Here is a 12,174-nt window from a genome sequence, read left to right as displayed (position 1 = left end):
CACACACACACACACACACACACACACACACACACACACACACACACGTGTTGCGGACGCCCTGAATGGGCAAGACAAACACGCACATACATACATACATAGACATGAACAAATCCGACTGTAGTTTGTGCCAAAATAAAAAAATCTCTCATATGACACAGGTGCAAGTATACAGACATGAATCCCCCCCCCACACACACACACACACACACCATACGCACAAGAGGGCAAACACATAATGCATCATGCAAGCAAGCATGTGCAGTGTAGAACACAGTTTCATACACACACATAAACACACAGCATCGTGTGTTGATGGATGGGGCACTCGTGCTCAGTTTGGACCTGACATTCTCAGACAGTATAATACGCAATTACTCTCCCTTATCACCTTGGCCGGGACAATAAAGCCTCACAGTGCCATAGCTCACGCCAGCCAAGGAGAGAATTTGTTTTCACTTTTGCAGAGACACCTCCCTCCATCACAGGGCCCACAGACCAGCCCAGCTCCACTGGGGCCTTAAAAAAAGAAAAGAAAAAGCAGAGCGGGCCCTCACTGGGTTCTGTTCACGCTGTGTGAAATGCATGAGCACCAGAGCCACCGGTGGACAATGAGGGCTCTTCACTAAACTCAACACTACAGCCGGGTTTGGGGTGCCACGCTCTCAACCCGAAAAGCAGTAATCCACAGCAATGTAGAAATGTCCAGAGACTGACCAGATGACTGGTTAACATCCCACCGTGTGATTCACAATAGATCGAGTTCATGCTTTGTGTCAGAGAGGTGGTCATTCGCTGACTCACAGGATGTGATGTCATTAGATTTCTGGTTTGTTCGAAATTAAGCAGAAGAAGAACCAGGCAGTTAGCAAAGCAGTGATCGCCATAGGGAATCAACAGACGAATTAAAGATGATTCACAAGTGACATGTGGTACAAGAACAGCATGATTAATATCTAGAATTTATAAAAAAAGGAGCTGCTGACGATGAACCTTAACTTAGCATAATATGGAAACCATAAGGTCCTGTAGGTCAACATCAATATCAAGTGTAAAGACTGCGAAGACCCGGACAAATTTGAAGTGTCTAAATGAGTCAGATTTATGTTGCCTGAGGGTGCATATGTATGAACATACCTCCAATCAGCAGATTGGCACACACTGTTGTGATTGCATCACTAGCAGAACTGAAAAAGGTTCACAGACAAATCACGGCCACCATCTATTGACTGTTCGTCTGCCTAATGGAAAAACAGGCCGACGTAAGAACTTAAACTGTCACATGCTCATGAACTGTCACACGCTTCTAGAAAAAGAAGAAGAAAAAAAAAGCATTTTACACTAAAAGTGAACTGATTTCTTATTCGAAAAGTGGGAGCATAAATAGATAAAATTGGAAGCGGAGCTAAAAGGTTCTAGAGAGAGCGCGGGTGGATTCCTAGGGGGGCCATGCTATCTCTCAGATATGGTAATGGCGTAATTGTCATATTAAAACAACACAACGTGCATTTAGGAGTCAGCAGGTGTCACAGTTAGTGAAAGCCCACACCAGCCCTCCTACTATACACCGTATTAATTAGCCCAACACTGTTTCAACTTCCTCCCCCATCCACGCACTCACCATGGGAATCAGCCACACTATTGCTCAATGGATGCATCACCTCTTTTCTGCCGCTTTCTGTCTCGCTCTCTCTCTTATTTCAGCCATTTCCATATTCCTCCTCCCAACGAGTGTATGGTAATGGGAGAGGTGTAATTGAGAGGGGCTTCGTTAGAAGAGATTTAAATGTGTCTCTTTGTGTGTGTTAAAAGTTGGGAGGGAAGGGATTGGGGGGTGCATTTGGATCATTGGTGCTATTTGGATCTTCTTCTGCCAAGGAGGCCCAGTTATCATCATTAATGTCTCCCCCTCTCCTCCCTCATCTCTCCCTTCACTTTACAAGGTCGCAAACCTGCCTGGCATCGACAGCGAGCGTGTCATCCTCAAAGCCGCCATCGCCTCGGAATTGAAATGGTATTCTAACAGGTAGATTGAAACATGAATGCCGCGGCATTCAATAAACAATAATAGCCCCAGACGAATGGTAGCGTGGCAGGAGTCAAAGGCTACATATCAATTAGACCGCTTAAGATGCCACTGTGGCTTTAATGAGAAAAAAAGAAAGAAGAAAACCCTCCTCATTGTTAACAATATAAGTGATTCCTTAAACAGTGAAGTAAAGAAGTTTTCCGGTTTGCATAAATAGCTGGAGAATAGTCAAATTGACTATCATTAATTGACAGCCCAGGACTCCCAGTGCAATATCATTAGAATATTTTTAACACGATTCCCCAACTATAATTATCCCCCTCTATTATCCGTCTCTGTCTGAATAGGAGATGAGTGGCATTTGATAGATCACTCACTCCCTGCTCATTTACATGCATTTGAGGAGCAGCGTTGATGGAGATCCCATTGTGTGTGAGTGGGAGCCGTAGATGCCGTCCATACCGTGTAATATTTACGTTTTATTGGAGGAATTCAGACGTATACCTGTAAAACAGATATAAATAGTCTCTCTGAGCAAAGAACTGTCAGTGACACAGCCGCTTCATTTCTCCCAGACCTAAATATGTCTCAACATCTGCGCCACAATTATTTCATAAGCTTACACCGAAAGGTGAAACGCGCCGACTCATCTCGCCGCTCCTCACCGCGGTCAGGCCACCAGGGTTTTAAACATGTATTCAGAGTGTAGAAGCAGGGCGGAGGCGAGGGCCCCTCCCGGCTGTCTGAGGCCCCCACATTCAATTCCTCATCCTCAAATTAGTAAGCCAGCGGGGCGTTTCCCCAAACTCTTCCTCCTCCTCCCACCTTGCCCCCCTCCCCCCTCGCCTGCCCTCTGGACCTCTCAGAACCCCTGGGGCCACCAAAATGTTAATTGGGCTTCTAATTTACTGTTTCATTTGCTGCTAGCTGTAATGATCATTAAGTATCAGTAAGGGAACAATGGGGTGGGGAACGTTTGACTCGTACTATGTACCGTATCTGTGATACTGGGGTTAGTCTGCTGCAGTGGTTTGATATGGGACCAAAATTTGCCCTCAGGGTAAAAAAAATAAATCAGCCAATTTAAATAATTAGCATTTTCTTTTTCGACACTTTGAGCCGTTGACCCAGTAAGTTTAATGAGCCATTTGAAAAGGAATCAACACATGTTTGCAAGATGGTGTCTTCTTCATCTTGTTCTTTTTTCTTGGGTTCTGAGATTTCGTGTCCTGAAAAGGTACAACATTTCTGTCTCAGCACGAATAAAATTCTGGGGAAATTGACAATTTCTTGCAGCACATTGAATGTAGACTATCGGCAGATCCAATCTTAAAAAACAAAAGAAACCAAGAGCCATGCCAGCGGCTCTGTGAGGATGTTAACATGCTCACAATGAGAACATGTATATTGGTATATTGTTTACAGTGTTCACCATCTTAGTTTAGCATGTTAGCATTTTCTACTAAGCACTAAAAACTAATTACAGCTAAGGTTGATGGGAATGTCATTAGTTTTACAGGTATTTGGTCATGAACCAAAAAACATTTGGACCAGAGGATGGCCCTCGATGAAAAGTCAGTGGATCACCAGCATCAGTGGGAGTCGTCCAATAATCGTTATTATTATTATGATCATAGATAATTTAGTATAAAAAGTGGTGGACATGCCGCTAGCTAAAAATATCAACCGGATATCGGTCGCAAATGTTGTAGTTGAATTGGGAGTGCACATATTAAAAGACAAGATGCAGTTTTCTCAAGCTACTAGATGACACTTGTAATTATTTAGGCACAAAAATCTTCAAAGCGTCTTATATGCATGTGAAATCAAACAAAAGCCATCCACCGGTCGCTCCTTAATTGATACGGTGATGCGATACTTTGTGATAACTTTAGGTACAAGGTGAGATCATCCTTTGATAATTGCAAAATAATAGCCTGACTACAATTATTACGTCTCAGCATTTCATTGCTACTAAGTTGGACAGCGTACAAAAGACTTATGGAGTCGAGCGCTTCACTGCAAGCGGAGCAGGTGTAGCAAGCTGCCGAAATGACTTTGTCACAGAGGGGAAAAAAGGAATGAACAGTACATCTAAAACCAATGATGGGTTTGAGATCATTCCCTTTCACACTCTTCTGCCACAACCTGGCGAGCAAGCGCAGGATGAGAGAAAGCGAGAGAGAGAGATAGAGAGAGAGGGAGAGAGAGTGTCCAGGGGAGACGGAGGGAGAGAGAGAGAGAGAGAGAGAGAGAGAGAGAGAGAGATAGAGAGAGATGGAGATGTGCAACGCCAGCCAAAACTTTTTCAATTTCACCGACAATTTCCTGTGTAATTACTGATCTGGTATGATGGTGTTTTAATGACAGGGACCTGCCAGTGACAGTCACATTGTGTGTGTGTGTGAGAGTGTGTGTGTGTGTGTGTGTGTGTGTGTGTGTTGGGGGGGTGGGGAATCTGGCTGGGCCTGTTGATGATGGCAGAGTGATGAGATGGAGCCGTGCTGTGGAGATTAGACCTGTCTGCCCTCTACCTCTCCCACACACACACACACACGCACGCACACACACACACACACACAAAGCCTCTCCCATTAGCGAACGCCACCCCTCACCCCTCCAAACTACCTTACAATGCCACCTGCTATCTCACCATCACACTCACTCACTTACATACACCGCACAGACCATCCTCCCCCTCCCCCACCTATCAACCCCCCGATCATCAGTGCCATGGTGGCAGCCATCAGCGCCACCAACCATGGACGGGGTCAATGAGCCGGTACCTGTAGTCGCACCAGGGGCAGCGGTAGGGTTTCTCCCCCGTGTGAACGCGCTTGTGCCGCGATAGGTGGGACTGCGTGGTGGAGGCGAAGTTGCAGACCTTACATTTGAAGGGTCTCTCTCCTGTGGGGCAGAAAGGCAGCGGTGATGAGACCGAGATGACGGAAATGTTTTCACAAACAAACACACACACAGACACATAAATATACAGCCCCATGTAGAACGCTACAACGACTTCTTTAGTTGCTCATAATGCTATGTTGGATCCATTTGGAGACCAATTATTGACAAAAACAAAGTTGGCAGTTATATCTGTTGTAGTGTAATTGATGAACTCTTTTGTCATGTCTGCTTACTTTAGGCCCTGTAGGCAGTTACTTGTCCACTTGTGTGTAAACAGTGAAAGCAGTTGAACCAACAGTTAAAGAGAGCAAGAGACAAAAGCCGACGAACTGCTATTTAAAGAGTGAAATCAAATGTCAGTTGAACCATAAACGAAAGAAATTCAAATTACATTGGAGGCTGAAGTGCCAAACATGGCGAAGTTGAAGTGTGTGCACTGTCGATAGTTTAAGTGTCAGTCGGTTTGTAAGCAGTGACAGCAGTTGAAGTGCCGGCTGAAGTTTTAAAGTGTTAGTTAAAAGTAAGTAAAAATGAGGTGAATTGTAAAAATATTTGTTAAATATTCTCTCCCAAGAAAGTTTTCTGTCTGACAGCAGAATGTTTGAAACGTATGAAAACATCCTCACGAAATATAATGAGTATGATTTTGATGGAGGATTTCTATCATTGGATGATTACTATATTTGACACATTAATCTCACAGAAATAGAGACTTGATTCTAAATTATAAAGGCATGCTCGCTCACGAGTTTACGGTATCAATTCAACTTACAATCAGTGTGTTCGGACTGATGTCTGTGGGTGCAAGTTGGAAAATGGTCCAGTTTTGTGCTCTGTGGGAGAATTGTATTTATTAATTCTTTTGTATTTCCAATGGCAGACCAGAGTAGAGAGGGTTGTATTTAACTCAACAGCTTCTGTGATGTCAGTGTTTCAACCCTGCAATAAAACCTCTGCCTGCTTTAAGGAGCTGCTAACCTACAGAACACTGAAGAAGATTATTCCATTGACTCTGTAGTGTTTGTTAAAATACAGCTTCAGTGATACTTACAGGTGACATATTGTCCTTAAAAAAAACTTGGAACCACAAAACTATTTGCATTAGCAGTGGCGTTTAAAAATGTGTCAGACAGGAGAACACAGGCTGATCCCTTCATGTGCAGCTGCCTGACAACAGATTCCAACATTCAGCTAAATCTGTGACATTGACACGTGTCAACACAGGAGAGGAGGACAGAAATTGGCGGTTTTCAGGTGGCAGAGAAACTGAGGAGCAAACAGGAATGAATTATGAAAACCTAAATTAATATTTATAACAGGATTCTTGATCCTTGGGCGCCTGCCAGACAACGGTTAAGAACAGTATTTGTTTCACTATCCCAATTTCCAAAAAAAAGCACTCGTTATTGACAGCCTATCTGAAAAATGCAATTTCCCTAAGCGACAGAATGACATGGTGAAATGATAACTGAAATTAAAAAGCTCAGATTCAGTCAGCCACACTGGTACACATGCCTATCACTGACAGCAGCATGTCACACTGATGTGCCTGCCTGCCTGCGTGCGCGCGTGTGTGTGTGTGTGTGTGTGTGTGTGTGTGTGAGTGAGAAAGACAGCGAACAGTTGCTAAAACTATGTGAAAGAAAATTGTCTGTGGCTGTTCACATCTTGAAGTGTCAATCACCGTCCAAGATTACGAAAGTCTGCACAGGTAGTGTGCGTGTGCTTAAATTAGTTGTGGACATGAGTGTGTGTGTGCTTACCTGTGTGTTGGCGTCTGTGTTTGGTGAGGGCGTGTCTCGTGCCTCCGGCAAAACCACACAGGTCACACAGATAAGACTTCTCTCCTGTAGAGACAGATTACGGTAGAGCATTAGGGTCTCCTGGGTCGGTGAGGAAAAAAAGACAAATTGGCAAATTGGCAAAAATTGGCAAAAAAGAAAATGACAAGACGGAATAAGGGAGCGGCAGCAGGAACCTGAGAGGAAAGACACTATATTTATTATATATTAATTCCTACACTCATTCAAGAGAACAAGAAGTCTTGAAACTGAATCTTAACTTTTTAGCCAAAACAGAAAACATAATCAGTGCTCCAAGATCTCAAACATCACTTTGGTGAGAATGTTGTGAGGAATGAGAGAAATGAAAGCTGTAGATATAAAAATAAGACCCACGGTGTGATAAACCAAAACCAACTTTTAATAGGACCTTGAAAACAATGCCATCCAATCATGCTTTCCTGCCACATACAGGCTATTTCTAAACGCCGAGACGGTAAAAGGACATCAAGCCTTTAATATTTCGGGATAATAATATGAATTGAGTTTAGTCAACTAAATTAAACTGCAAGACAAAATGTTGATGTTTTTAATATGTATTGAGTTTGTTATGTATTAACCTACGTATCGATGTGCGTTTGGATCAAGATTATTATGACACACTGCAAATGCAGGATATGTCATCAATAAAAAAATAAATTGCTACCACCGATGGTTTCATTTCACGTGAAGCTACACTATTCATGGCATTTGTCTTATTTCACTTGTTTTTCCCTCCGTCTGCTTCAACGAAATATGGCTCGGTATAATGAATCTGTCACTAATGCTTTTTAATTTCAAAGTCGCATCAACATTGATCAAAAACAAATACAATTAAACAGTGAAATTACAAGCTCAAATATTGTGGGGAGGTAATAAGTGAAAGGTTATTGAAGCAGATTTATGAAATCCTCGAGTCCTTTGGAGTGGGGAAAGTCTGGTGGAGGAAGGACCGAGTGATGCTCCCTTCACTCAGAACTACCGCTGAGGTTGCCATTGAGCAAGGCAGCGAGAGCCCAAGTACAAAAAGACAAAGACGGGAGAGAATATTGTGTTAATGGAATCGGGAGAAATGTGTCATAAGGAGGAGGAACTGAGAAAAGACAAGACAGACGGAGCAGACGAGCAGCGGGTCTAGTTGGCTATCAGATGAGCCAAGCAGGAGTCACAGATCACTAGTGTATATCCATCAGAGCTCTCACAGCTAACTAATTCCTCCAATCAGATGGATCCGTGTAAATATGTCAAACGGGGGACGGGAAATTGCCAGTGTGGTTTATTGACTGTGATAAAATCTGAAAAGCACCGCTGAACATAATTACATACTTGTCAGAGCCATAAAAATTAGCTTTATTATCAATGGGATGGTTTTGTACAACTTCATTTGGGGGCGATGCCTTCCAGATGGGGAGCGTGGAGAGCTTTTTTACACTCCTCTCTTCCCCGCATCTGGCTCTGTCGTTAACAGCATGATGGCGTCTCTCTCTCGCTCTCTTTCTCCCTCTCCGCCGTGGCACGCGGGCGGTCACACACTCCTGCACACACACCGCAACGTTTTTGCGATGAGGCTCACTCAGGGAAACGCACGCACGCGTGCATACAAACACGCTGATGGAATGGACGTGCATACCGAGGTTCCAGATATTCCCACGTATGCACACACGCACACACACGCACGCACGCACGCACGCACGCACGCACACACACACACACATACATACATACATCAAACTGCATGTGGTGTCCTAGTGACACATTTCCCGCACGCCAGCACATGCATGGAAGCACTGCGGGCACCACGCATTCTAACGAGCAGACGCGCGCTGCATGGGTGTACATCATGTGCAGCCGAGATCCCCATCACTTAAATATTCATCTGAATGCTGATGTTGAACTCCGGCTCTCGCCACACACTGGTAACACATTTGGGTGACTCCTCCAGCTGGGCCTCGGCGGTGCTCGGCTCCTCTTCTGCACAGATAGCAGCTTTCACAGAGTCTCCGCAGAGACAAAGCGGCCTCAAGTTTCCTTCAAAAGCCGCTCGACTGTGAGAGGAGCTTCAATGCAGAGCCACTTAGAGGGGAGAAAGAAACGGCCTTAAGAAAAAAAGGTGCATTCATTAGCCAATTCATACAGGTTCGCTTCTTAACCCCGGCGCTAATGGCCTTTAAAGGAGCAATGTTTTCATATGAACAAATTCTGTTACTGTCTGTGGTCGCCTGAAATCCCCCCTTTACATTTACCGCTCTAAATACCGGATGTCTGATGAAAAGAAAATGGTGTTGAATAAACTTTATCAGCAAACTGCAAACCGTTTGCTCAAACAAACTATGTCGGACCATTGCTCATAGAGAGACAACAGGTTTCAGGGCCTTCAATGTGTCTCTACGCTCTGGAGTAGATACTAAAGATCTGGTCAGACCTTTTCCTTCCCATCAGAAAAAAAAACAGTCCCTCCTCCACTCCCCCCCCCCCCCCCCCCCCCCCCCCCCCCCTCCCTCCCTTCCATCTCTCATTACGCACCGACGCTACAAGACCCCACCACAGAAAAAAAAAATCCATAACCATCGATCCCTGCTACCAGCCGCGGTCGCCACAATTATTCTTGAGGAGGAAACGTTGGCGATAAATTACATGTGTGCTTTTCATCTGCTGCTCTGTGGCGGTGAGCCCTCTGAGGACAGCGAGGTGGGGGAGTAGAAGAGTGACATGCTACTGTCAACACCCCCCCCCCCACACCACCCTCAACACAACATTGCATTGACTTCATATATTCCTGATTGACCTGAACCTCTACCTCTCTCATCTGTAAACGAATAACACGTAATAACACTTAAACTTTATACTTATGCAACAATAACCCTAAAACCACATTCATCATCATCAACCTCAAGTCTACTTAACTGAACTCTAACCTCTGAACTTCAACATCAAACCCTCAAACAAACAAATCAAGCTATAGGTAGAAAAGCATACAGCCCCCACCCCCCCAACCTAAAGTACAGCAACAGATACAAAAATATACCCTAAAAAATCCCATTTCCTTCTAATGCGTCTGCACTGAGAGCCCCTTAAACTTGTGGGCTTTGGGAATATTGGCTCATCGCTTCTTCTTCTCTTTTAATCCCATGATACAGCTCAGCCCCCCCCCCCCCAACCCTTACTGGACATAAATGTGCCTTATTGCGAGACAATAAAAGAACGTTGAAGTCAAAATATACAACCTCTCTTTGCATGTGTGTGTGAGTATATATATATACACACATATATATGTGTGTTTGTGTGTGTGTTTTAAATAACCCCAGAGGTGGGCATTGCAGCTATAATTGCCTCCCTCATTAGTTATGTTTTAGCAGGAGCGGATGGGAGGGCAATTAATTTTACCGCTTAATTTTTGACACGGAATCCGCTGCTGTATTGATGTGCTCGCCATTTTGGGTCTCATTTTTCAGGGAAATTAATTGACAAACTGCGAAGATTTATCAGCATATCGCCAGATTAAGCGACAAACTGAAGCAATGAGGAAATCAATTGTGGCCCTGTCGCTATGTTCCACCCTCCTCTACCCCCCCTCCCTCCCCACAACGCCCAAGAGCCTGGGAAAAGCGGGGTGGGTCAGATGCAGTTGCACTTATTCATTTATTTGAGTCGCTCATTCATCAGCCGTTACAAATGACCCTGGCGGCTGACGACCACTGAATCCCCCTACCCCGCTCCCCCCCCCCTCCTCCCTCAGACAAGACTTGTGTGTGAGGGAGGGAGCGATTAACATAAAAAACACACAAATCAGAGAGGAACAATGAATCCTGTCGGAGGCAGGAGAAGGAGAGCAGAGGTGTTAACTCTGCGTGTCACGACCAGCAACTCTATCCGCTGGATGGGGAAGTTTGAAATGTTCCGTTAGTTACTCCTTAGTCTTGGTTGTTTGTCTGGCTTCAATGTAATCATGGGTGAAAATGCAACATTTGTATTGTTGAGTTTGCCCTGATCAAGTGTTTGTTACTGAACTGGCCATTTGCTAAGTCACGCCCCTTTTAGCTACTGTTGCTTTGTCAAGCTTTCCATTCTCACATTGCACATATGAGGATAACGGTAAAAGATTTAGCACTTGTTTATTTCTCTATTTTAAAATAGGTCAATACAACTCGGACTACGAATGGAAAACCACAACGCTTTTGATACCAAAATATCTGAATGCCAAATCAGTTTGAAGAGATTATATACAGTGAATGACTCTCAAAGCTGTACCTAAATGTTTTTTACATAACTGTGTTGTGTCATTGTGTCTACCGCATTTTAGAATGTGTGTGAACTTATTTGCACATGGTCTCGGAGCTCAGACTCCGCTCAATCCGTCTCATGGTATTCCAGCACGAGGTCCTGACACCGACTGCCCCGTTCCGCGGGATTAGAAATGTTGTTTTAGGGGAAAATAAGACAATTATACAAACTGGAGAAAGACTTGCACACTATGGTGAACTTCTTCACAGACGGACAGCAGTTTTTTCTTCACCAAGGTTCCAAATAATGAGCTCGATGTGTGTATCATTACCCCTCAGTAAGTCATCGTCCTGTGAGCCCCCCCCCCGACACACACACACACACACACACACACACACACACACACACACACTGTAACTCACATCCCCTCCATTACTGACTGCTCTGTTCCCAGGAAAGATTAGCTCAACTTTAACGTCTCCTACTTATTTTATTAGTATTGCATCTTAGTGCCGTGAAGGAGCCCATTTATAACCTTTAAACAGATCACACACATGCAGATAATATTTCAGTGTGTCAGGTTGGCTGCTGGAATGTGATTGCAATGATTGTATAGCTGCAGCTAACCGTCCAACCCAGCAGCAATTACAACTGGCAAAGGAGTGTTGGGGGGTCACAGTATAGAGCAAATTGTATTCGCCCTTTTTTTTGGGTGTGTTGCTAATCAAGTCAGGTCTTGTCGCTCACCACAATGAGGTTGTTTCAGGTTCCTATTTTCCTATGTTCATACTGGCTCACCCTTGATCCTTCAAGCTCTCTCATTTCATCACTTTCCTGTTTCCATCTCAATCACTTCACTCACTCTCTTCAAGTCCGTGTTTCCTCCTGCCAAAGTCACACACAGACACACACACACACACACACACACAGCCACACACACACACACACACACACACACACACACACCACACTACGCCTCTCCAGGTGACAGCTAGGTGACAGTGTGACGCCAGCCGCCTGATGGGGAATGATGAGGGCTGGAAACAAATGAAAATAAAACGCCTAATTATGTCAGAGGCGCCTTGACGTTACATCACTGTTAAAACACATTTAAAATAACATCCAGCAAGTCTTACACTCGCTCTCACCCACACACACACACACACACACACACACACACACACACACACACACACA

At 44.3% G+C, this 12,174-nt stretch overlaps 1 protein-coding gene across 1 annotated transcript in view; it reads right to left on the bottom strand.

Moving 5' to 3' along the window:
* Positions 1-9,211, bottom strand: part of LOC116399173 (zinc finger protein 407-like) — a 45,777-nt gene extending 36,566 nt beyond the window's left edge. The window contains exons 1-2 of the mRNA XM_031876129.1: positions 6,700-9,211; positions 4,816-4,936 (exon numbers count right to left, since the gene is read on the bottom strand). The gene's annotated coding sequence lies outside the window, so the exon portion shown is untranslated. The remainder of the gene's footprint in view (positions 1-4,815; positions 4,937-6,699) is intronic.
* Between the last annotated feature and the right edge of the window lie 2,963 nt (positions 9,212-12,174).

Source organism: Anarrhichthys ocellatus, unplaced genomic scaffold, assembly GCF_004355925.1.
Source record: "Anarrhichthys ocellatus isolate YVR2014 unplaced genomic scaffold, GSC_Weel_1.0 scaffold103, whole genome shotgun sequence".
NCBI classification, from domain to species: Eukaryota; Metazoa; Chordata; class Actinopteri; order Perciformes; family Anarhichadidae; genus Anarrhichthys; species Anarrhichthys ocellatus.
This window is presented reverse-complemented; position numbering and strand designations above follow the sequence as displayed.